The sequence below is a fragment of the Oryzias latipes genome, chromosome 22 (assembly GCF_053564925.1).
Source record: "Oryzias latipes strain Hd-rR chromosome 22, Olatipes_Hd-rR_3.1".
Classification (NCBI taxonomy): domain Eukaryota; kingdom Metazoa; phylum Chordata; class Actinopteri; order Beloniformes; family Adrianichthyidae; genus Oryzias; species Oryzias latipes.
This window is the reverse complement of record NC_136258.1, coordinates 19,264,809-19,275,133: the sequence shown is the minus strand read 5'-3', so window position 1 is coordinate 19,275,133 and position 10,325 is coordinate 19,264,809. Positions and strand designations below refer to the sequence as shown.

The window sequence follows — 10,325 nt, the reverse complement described above, 5'->3', positions numbered from 1 at the left end:
CAGCAACCAATGTATATCATTTAAAAAAATAATAATAAGGAAGAACAGGCGCCAAATTTGACTTTACTGTTAAAAGTTTATCCCATCCAAGATTTCTTATTTAAATCTGTTTAAATGTTTGAAAATTAATTAGGCTTTTAAAGTTAATTTGACCATTTCTTCTTTTTTAGGAGCACTTAACAGCAGCCAAAGGAACAAAAATTAAAAAAATAAGATTAAAAAAGAAAAAAAAAGAACAAAGTAAGATAAATTATTTTTAAAAGTAAAACTAGCAAAAGAATCTGATTTCTTCTGGAAATCTGCTTAAACATTTAGAAATTGATTTCTGCCCCATATTTTATTATATTATTATATTTTATTTATTAATGCAGGTTAAGAGTCTGAGGATGTAATAATTATCTGAGTGTTTAACATTTATTATTGTGATTATGATTATTTTTGAACCCAAAAAGATTTTCTTTTAAAGTTATTTTGCCATTTTCTGCCAAACTAACTTGTGGAAATCTGCCCAAACTGTCATGGCTACAGAACGACAGAGACCCAGATGCTGGAACCCGGAATGAGACACAGAGCTCAGGTAACTTGGCAAGAGGAAAGGAGATTTAATGAGGTAGCTGGTCAGGTAAGGCACAGTTTCTGGAGGTCCAGAGATAGAGAGACTACGGCCCGTGGCGTCACTGGTTGATGTCCTCACAGAGTCCGGGGTCGGCAGCGTGGATTCGTCTCTTGAGGGTGTTTGCTCGGCAGAGGCTCGTGGTGAGGTCAGGGGAAGCAGACCAGAGGAGGTTCCAGAGTGCAACAGGTTCAGGCGACCACTCGTGACTGGGGTTTCCTGCAGACAGGTAAAGCAACATTCATTAACAGGTGGCTAGAAACTAGGAAGCAAACGTAAACTAGAGGTGAAGGCCAATATGCACCATCAGGGGCAACGGACTGGCGAAGACTGATGATCCTGGAACTCCTTAAGTAGGCGGATGAGGTGATGAGGTAAGTGGTCGCAGCTGGAATGAATCAGGAGCCAAGCGGAGAGGAGAGGGGGAGGAGTCCGACAGAGGCACCATATCAGTACCCCCCCCTCAACGACCGCCTCCAGGCGGTCAAGGGCGGCGATCCGGGTGGGCACGGAAGAAGTCCTCTATGAGCGAGGGGTCCAAAATCAGCGAGCGGGAGATCCAGGAGCGCTCCTCCGGACCGTAGCCCACCCAGTCGACCAGGAACTGGAAGCCGCGACCCCGACGACGGATGTCCAGAATCCGGTTGACATCATAAGCCGGAGCGCCGTCGATGAGCCGGGCGGGTGGTGGGGAAGCGGACGGCGGGCACAGAGGACTGTCCAGAACTGGCTTGATCTGAGAGACATGGAACGATGGGTGTACCTTCAGAGCTTTAGGAAGACGGAGTCGGACGCAGGTGGGGTTGATAAGTTTCTCGATGACATAGGGTCCGATGAATCGTGGTGCCAGTTTCTTGGAGGTAGCTTGGATGGGAATATTGCGCGTGGAAAGCCAAACCCTTTGGCCAGGTTGGTACTCGGGTCCCACCACCCTGCGACGATTGGCGATGCGGCAGTTGCTCTCCTTGGTGCGGAGGAGAGCAGCCTTAGTCTGAGCCCAGATGCGTTGGCAACGCTGGACGTGATGTTGTACAGAAGGCACTGCCAAATCCAGTTCCTGAGACGGAAACAGAGGTGGTGAGTACCCGAGCGCGGCCTCAAAGGGAGAGAGCCCAGTAGCAGCGGAGGGGTGAGTATTGTGGGCATACTCAATCCACACGAGATGTTGGGACCAGTCCCGTTGGTTCTGTGCCGCCAGGCAGCGGAGAGCTGCCTCCAGTTCCTGGTTCGCTCTCTCCGCTTGGCCGTTGGACTGGGGATGGTAACCGGATGTGAGGCTGGCCGTGGCCCCCAAGGCTGTGCAGAAGGCCTTCCAGACCTGAGAAATGAACTGAGGGCCACGGTCAGACACAATGTCCACAGGGATGCCGTGGTGACGAAAAACCTGGTTGGTCATGATATCAGCAGTTTCGGTGGCAGTGGGCAGTTTAGGGAGTGGAATGAAGTGGGCCATCTTGGAAAATCGGTCTATGACAGTGAGAATGACTGTGTTACCTGCCGATGGGGGTAACCCGGTAACGAAGTCCATAGCCAAGTGGGACCAGGGACGGTTAGGCGTAGGGAGAGGATGGAGCAACCCCGCAGGAGCAGAGGATGAGGTCTTAGACCGGGCGCAGGTGGTGCAGGCTGAGATGTACTCCCGAACGTCCTTTCCCATAGAAGGCCAAAAAAATCTCCTGCGAATTAAATTGAGGGTACGGTGAACCCCCCCATGGCATGCCAGACGGGAAGTGTGACCCCAGGTGATGACGTCAGGGCGGAGATGAGTGGGTACAAACAGTGTACCCCTAGGAACGGGTGGATGGTCAGAGTTACCCGCAAGGGCTTGAAGAACCTTGGTCTCTATATCCCAAGTGACACTTCCAATGATGCAGGATGAAGGGAGGATGGACGACGGGATGTTTTCGGACTGACTGTATTTCCTGGAGAGGGCGTCGGGTTTGATGTTGCGAGAGCCCGGTCTGTAGGTTATAATGAATTGAAAACGGTCAAAGAAGAGACACCAACGAGCTTGCCTGGAGTTGAGTCGTTTGGCGGAGCGGAGGTAAGCCAGGTTTTTATGATCCGTCCAGACGATGAATGGTTGCTCGGCTCCCTCTAACCAGTGACGCCACTCCTCCAGGGCCAGTTTGATGGCTAGAAGTTCACGGTTTCCAACATCATAATTCTGCTCAGAGGGGGACAGTTTACGTGAAAAGAACGCACAGGGTTTCAATTTTCCAGAACTCTCCTCCTTCTGAGAGAGGACTGCGCCTACCCCTGAGTCAGAGGCATCCACCTCAACAATAAATTGACGTGAGGGGTCTGGTTGGATTAAGATAGGGGCTGAGACAAAAAGTTGCTTTAATTTGTCGAAAGCCTGTTGAGCGTTGGTGGACCAGACAAAGGGATGTTTTATGGAGGTGAGCCGTGTAAGGGGAGCGGCTATACTACTGTAGTTGCGGATGAAACGTCTGTAAAAGTTAGCAAAGCCGAGAAATTGTTGGAGCTTTTTGCGGCTGCTAGGAGGTTCCCAGTTGGTAACCGCTTCAATCTTGGACGGATCTGGGCGTATGCAGCCGGCTTCGATGATGTAACCGAGAAACTGCACGGAGGTAGAGTGAAACTCACATTTTTCATGCTTAACAAAAAGCTGATTTTCTAAAAGTCTTTCCAAGACCAGACGGACGTGATGCTCGTGTTGGGCCAGATCGTGGGAGTAAACCAAAATGTCATCAAGATAAACGAAAACAAAGCGATTGATGAAATCTCGAAGGACATCATTGACGAGCCTTTGAAAAACTGCCGGGGCGTTGGTGAGGCCAAAAGGCATTACTAAGTACTCGTAATGCCCTAACGGAGTGTTAAAGGCTGTTTTCCATTCGTCCCCTTCTTTAACTCGGACCAAATGGTAAGCATTGCGGAGATCTAACTTGGTAAATATGCGAGCCTTCTGGACCGAGTCAAATATGGAGGTGATTAATGGCAGTGAGTATTTGTCCTTTATGGTGATTTGATTAAGATCTCGATAATCAATACAGGGTCGGAGGGATTTGTCTTTTTTCTGAACAAAGAAAAACCCAGCTCCCACGGGTGAGGAGGATGGTCGAATGTGACCCAGGGAGAGGGCTTCCTGCACGTAGTTTTCCATGGCTGCCTTTTCTGGTCCGGACAGGTTAAACAAATGGCCTTTGGGCAAAGGAGCGCCGGGTAATAGGTTTATGGCACAATCATAAGGTCTGTGAGAGGGGAGCGCACTAGCTTTAGTTTTACAAAAAACAGCCTTCAAATCATGATAACAGTGAGGTATGTTAGAGAGATCTACTTGACTAAGACACTCAGTTTTAGGAGAAGGAACAGAAGGGAGCGCTGACAGAAGACAGTTAGCGAGACAGTATGGACTCCATTTGATTATAGTCCCCTGGGCCCAGTCAAACTGAGGATTATGCAATTTAAGCCAAGAAAACCCGAGCACTATGGGAGTATGAGAGGACTTAGTGATGAGGAAACGTATAGACTCACGATGGTTTCCGGAGGAAATGAGCAGAACAGGTTTGGTGCGGTGAGTGATGCGGGATAACGGTTGACCACCCAATCCGGAAGCCTCGATGGGTGTTTCCAGGGGTTCTGTGGGGATCGACAGATTAATAACCAGCTGCTGGTCGATCAGACTCTGCTCGGCCCCGGAGTCGACCAGGGCTCGTAATTCCTGCACATGGAGGTCTAAACTTAACTTGACAGGGATAAATAAAAAATCATTACCGGCCAGGTAGATGTTTGTTACCCCCCGCGGCCTGTCTTCTAGCGAGGGGCTCGGGTGTTTAAACGGAGCGGGCAGGTGTTGACAATGTGGCCCTTCGCTCCGCAATAGAAACAGGCGCCCTCCTCGCGCCGTCTGCGGCGCTCCTCTTCGGACAATCTGGAGTGTCCAATCTGCATGGGCTCCTCCGGTGGTTTGGAAGAGATGAGGGGGTTGGGAGACGTGACGGGGACTGTGTGTGGGACAGAGGACATCATGGAAGCTGCACGCTGGTAATCCGGCGCTCGCTCTCTTTGACGCTCTCGTAAGCGAACGTCGGAGCGGAGTGCCGCAGAAACCAGTTCCTCAAACGACTGAGCCTCCGGTTGAGAACACAGATGATCCTTGATTTGTTCATTCAATGACTGGTAGAATATTCCCTTCAAAGCTAAGTCGGGCCAGCCTGCCTCGACCGCCAGGATACGGAAATCCACAACATGATCGCTAACCGAGCGATTACGTTGCCTGAGTGCCAGTAACCTTCGGGTAGCTTCTTCTTGTTTGCGTGGTTGGTCAAAGATTAACTGGAACTCTCTGAGGAAACGTTCATACGTGATATGGCTTATGGGATTGGCGGAGAGGTAAGCCTGGGCCCACTGGAGGGCTTTATTGCGTAATGAGTTGACGATTAAAGATATCTTACTGTGATCCGACTGGTAATGACGGGGAGCTTGTTGATAGATCAGCTGGCACTGGAGGAGGAATCCTCCACAGGCCTCTACGTCACCGGAAAATGGTTCCGGTTGCAGCCGGATGTTTTCATGAGCGGAGGGTAATCCGGAAGTGGAAGGAGCTGAGCTAGTCGAGGCTTGAGCAGTAACTGAAGAAACATGAGAAAAATGTCCGGTTAAATCATGCAAAGTCTGTGTCAAACCGTCCAGGCGATGAAAAAGGTCCTGCTGGGCTGCTGCCATCTGGGATAAAGCATCGGCTTGACGTCCGAGCATAATGCCTTGCTGCGATACGGCTAATCTGAGCCCTTCCGGGTCAGCTGGGTCGGGGTTAAGGCCAGTCCGTTCTGTCATGGCTACAGAACGACAGAGACCCAGATGCTGGAACCCGGAATGAGACACAGAGCTCAGGTAACTTGGCAAGAGGAAAGGAGATTTAATGAGGTAGCTGGTCAGGTAAGGCACAGTTTCTGGAGGTCCAGAGATAGAGAGACTACGGCCCGTGGCGTCACTGGTTGATGTCCTCACAGAGTCCGGGGTCGGCAGCGTGGATTCGTCTCTTGAGGGTGTTTGCTCGGCAGAGGCTCGTGGTGAGGTCAGGGGAAGCAGACCAGAGGAGGTTCCAGAGTGCAACAGGTTCAGGCGACCACTCGTGACTGGGGTTTCCTGCAGACAGGTAAAGCAACATTCATTAACAGGTGGCTAGAAACTAGGAAGCAAACGTAAACTAGAGGTGAAGGCCAATATGCACCATCAGGGGCAACGGACTGGCGAAGACTGATGATCCTGGAACTCCTTAAGTAGGCGGATGAGGTGATGAGGTAAGTGGTCGCAGCTGGAATGAATCAGGAGCCAAGCGGAGAGGAGAGGGGGAGGAGTCCGACAGAGGCACCATATCACAAACGTTTGGAAGTTGATCTCAGCCCCTCGTTTCTTAAAGCATATTGTGTGTTTAGCGCCGCGTTGCATCACTTCTTCTTTCACCAGCTCTGTGTGAGTGTTTGGTAACCACGGAGACCGACTGCTGTGGTTCTGAAAGCGAAATGTTTTTCCAATTTCGCTTCAATTTAGGATTTCAGTTGCTTTACCGCTTCTGATTTTTTTTGTTTTTTTTATGCTTTGTGTGTTTTTGAGAGCTATGCAGCTTCACTCTGAATCAAAAAAATGTTTCTCTTCCGTCTGGTTTCTCCTCACTCGGATCATCAAGAGGGCGTCACGCCCAAGATCGGGAATCCACACGAATCCAATGACAGAAATGTTTAAAAAAAAAATCTTGAGTAAAAGTACATTTCAAACAAATACGTCAGGGCATGACATAACCCCGCCTTCGCCCAACAGAAGCTAGGATAGGCTCCAGCAACCCCTTGACCCTGATTAGGATGTAGTGGGTTAAGAAAATGTAAAGAGAAAGCTTCCTTTCTGGACTTTTTAAAAAAATCTTCCAGTAGAGATAGGGTGAGCAGCTCAGTCACCTGCGGAGATCTCAGAGTTGAACCGCTGCTCCTCCACATCGAGAGGAACCAGTGGAGGTGGGAAAGGGAACCGGTCTGGATTCCTCCTGGACGCCTCCCTGGGGAGGTGTTCCGGACATGTCCCAGTGGGTGGAGGCACCGGGGGAGACCAAGGACACACTCTTGGCTGGCCTGGGAACATCTCAGGTCCCCCTTGGAGGAGCTGGAGGAAGTGGCCAGGGAGAGGGAAGTCTGGGGATCTTTGGTTAGACTGCCGCCTTCACCACCAGGTCCCGGGTGAGCGGAAGAAAATGGATGGATGGATTGTTTTGGTTGTACTGTGGTTTGATTGGCTGTTGACCTTGTCAATCAGTTTTCTTTGTGCCGTGTCTCCTGTAGAGAATGTGGTCATTTTACTTAACCCTTTAAATACCCCACTAAGAGAAATATCAATTAAAATAATATTGTTTTTTTCCTGCTAGTTCTTGCCTTCTGGGCTTAATACACACAAACAAAAAGTTACTTCATTCCAGTAATCTAAGAAACTCGCTAAGTACCACCCCAACTGAGGTCCACCCCCCACGTGTCTTTACTATTTTAAGTTGATGTCGGTGTTTTACACAAAACTGAAATTTATTTGATCTTTTTTAACTTCCAGATTTTTTCCAGAACTTCCTTTTTTTTAGTTCTTTGCTTAATTTTCTGCACGCTGGTGTTTTTTCCCCAGAAATATTAAAATAAAATATTTTTTATGAGAGTTGTTGAATTTTTTTCCTATCTTTTTTTCCAGCCATCTAACTGTTTATAAATGAAAAATATAAAAGGTATGTAACTCAGCAAAAGAAAAAAGAAAAGGCCAAAAAAATGCATCAGAACTGCTGCAAATAATGAGCAAACTCATGGCGATGGCATTCACACGTCTTTCCCCTTTTGGCTGACGTGTTGATGGCAGCAGGGCGTCCTGCAGCTACAGGCCTTCCACGCTCCCACCTCAAACCACGTGTTCATTTCAAACTTTCGTCTTTTGATCTCGCCTCAGGATTGTAGTCCTGCCTGCTGTCCTGCTCCCAACGCTCACATATGCAGCGCAAAGAGAATTATTCATTGTTTTCACCAAACAACAAAAGTGTTTGAAAGAGCAGCTGCCTTCACATAGTTAATTTAACGTCGCTGGAGTTCAGAGCCTCTCTGATGGTTGAAGCTGCCCTTTTCATCCACTCTGTGGGAGAAAAGGTGGTTAAAAAGAGATAAAAGCCTTACATAATCAGATCAGCTTTTCCTCTTAATGACTTCAAAAGACTATTGCAGGAAAAATATTCAGAATTTCAGTGTTTTCAATTATTCTTATGTCTGTTTTTCCATTTTGATTTTCCAATTCTTTTCTCTGTTGGTTTTCATTTTTTTTTTATCACAGTTTAATCAAATTTGAAATTCAAATCTAAGATGGAGTTTTACCTTTTTTTTGTTTTGTTAATTTCTGCTTTAAAAACAAATTCCATTAAAGAGTACATTTTTTACAATTATTTTAAAATATACACTTTATATGTATATTATTCATTTTGTAACAGATGCCTGAAAATGCCAAATAAAACTAGTTTATGGAATAAATTCAACAAAATTTAGGGTCAAAAGTGAATCCACATAATAAAAATCATGGTTAATATATTATATATGATACATTATATATATATCACATATTACATATATTATATGTTGAAATATTAACAAATATATAGAGAAAAAAGATGTCAAATATGTAACTGTTGGTCGTATGAATAGTTTGTTGTATCTGGTTTTATACTTTTATCTATTTCTGCATTTATAAATCGTTTTGGTGAAAATAAAATCAGATTTTGTGTGTCTTTTTTTGAATTTAGGAATTCATTACAAAAAATGATCAGTTTAACCATATGTTGTCCATACATTTGCATTTAGTTTAACAAGCAGAAGATTTATTTTATGTTTTACTACCAAATGTTCAGGTATCATAGAGTTGAGATGTAAGAATTTCAAAATAAAAGCTGCTCTTTGCTTGGGTGCAGGAAAAATCAAACGGGGCTAATTAAGACAGTCCAGGCGCTGGTGGTGAAGTTCATTATGACAGTCTACTGCTGAGGAGAGGAAAAGCAGCTGAAGGCTTGTGCCAGATCTCCTCATGCCGCTGATTAAAACTGTTTGGCCAGATCCCAGCCCGATCTGACTTCAACTAGTGTGTCGCAGCTCTGTTTGTGGAGCCCCGGGGCTGCAAGAATCAGAACAGTTCTTTGGACCCTGTTAGCAGTCATGTGACAATGTTAGATGTAAAGCAAGCTTCTGTCAGTTCCTTAGTGACGTCCATAGGATTGGGAACGGTGAAAATAAAAGCTACAGTGGGATCAAATGGGCAATCGAGTCGTTGAGTCTACCTAGGAGTACAAATCCAACAAATAAATAAATAAAAAGACATTGATAGTGACGCACAAATGAAAGCTTTGCTAACATTAGATTTTCTTGAAAACCCAAAGATACCTACAGACAAACAGTTATCACAATAAAACACTACACATTTAAAATGTTTTGGATAGTAGACTGTTTTTGGCAATGTACATCTCTTCTTCTCTTCCTTTCCTTTTTTTAGCTTCCGCCATCTAACCGTCAAATCAAAACAAATCAAATCAAAACAAAACTAAATGTATTCATGAAAAAACCCGGGCCTCAGCCAATCTTTATGGTTGTCACAGGTCTGATTCGCACATTTGGTTTCACAAGGATTTTATGTCAGCTCCCCTTCCTAACACAACCCTCTGTATTTATCTGGGCTTGGTAGTGGCAGAATGAGACTCCAGCTTTGGCCCATCGTGGCATTTTTAACCCTTATATTGTGTCGGGTCAAAAATGACCCATTTTCACACTTGAAAACAGGTCAATTTTGACCCGAACACAATAAATGGTAAAATTCACATCTATTGTAAATTTTGATTTATTTATTTTTTCTTTTATTTTTTTTAAATAGGATTCAATTGGAACCCTACTCCCCCTCTTGGAAACCAGCCTCTAGTGGTTATTTGCTGAACTGAAACTGTTCGTACTTCCAAATTTTCTTTAAACCCAGTAAAGAAAAGATGTTGGCTTGGTTCCTGGACATCGTCAAACGCTGGGAGGATTTATATCAACTTGTAATATTTCTCTATATGAGTCTCATTTATCTCATGGGGGGGAGGTCACATCTGGCAGCTGTGAAAAAATCAATGAATTATTTTGTTTTTGCAGAATGTGTCACTTGCAAGTGAACCCTGGTGCAATTTACTATCGCTGTGAGGCACGTTCACTGATCAGTGCTCAAACTAATGGAAGTAAGCCAAAGGCAGTGTGTATTGCACTATCATTCAATGGGGGACCTTTCTGTATGGAGTTTGCATGTTCTCCCCGTGCATGCGTGGGTTCTCTCCGGGGTCTCCGGCTTCCTCCCACCGTCCAAAAAAATGCTTCATAGGTTAATTGGCAACTCTAAATTTTCCATAGGTGTGAGTGTGAGAGTGAATGGGTGTGTGATTGTGGACATTCTACCCTGTGACAGACTGGAGACCTGTCCAGGTTGTCCCCTGCCTACGCCCACAAGTGGCCGGGATAGGCTCCGGCAGCCCCGTGACCCCGAAAGGGATAAAACGGAATAGAAAATGAATGAAAGATGAATGGTGTTTTTCTTGTTTGTTTTTTGTTGTCTATTTAGTTTTTTAGGGCCAAAACGCTCCTACTTGAGTAACTATTGCAATTGAGCAAAGTTTTAAGCCGTTTTGGTTCAATCTCAAAAGCACAAGTCTCAAAGGAAACTG

General features: G+C 45.8%; 1 long non-coding RNA gene across 1 annotated transcript; it reads right to left on the bottom strand.

Moving 5' to 3' along the window:
• Positions 1-578: 578 nt before the first annotated feature.
• Positions 579-1,634, bottom strand: LOC110014351 (uncharacterized). Its single transcript, XR_013653044.1, has 2 exons — positions 918-1,634; positions 579-832 (listed from the first exon to the last, which is right to left on the bottom strand). It is a non-coding gene; the product is annotated as an uncharacterized LOC110014351 (long non-coding RNA).
• Positions 1,635-10,325: the final 8,691 nt, after the last annotated feature.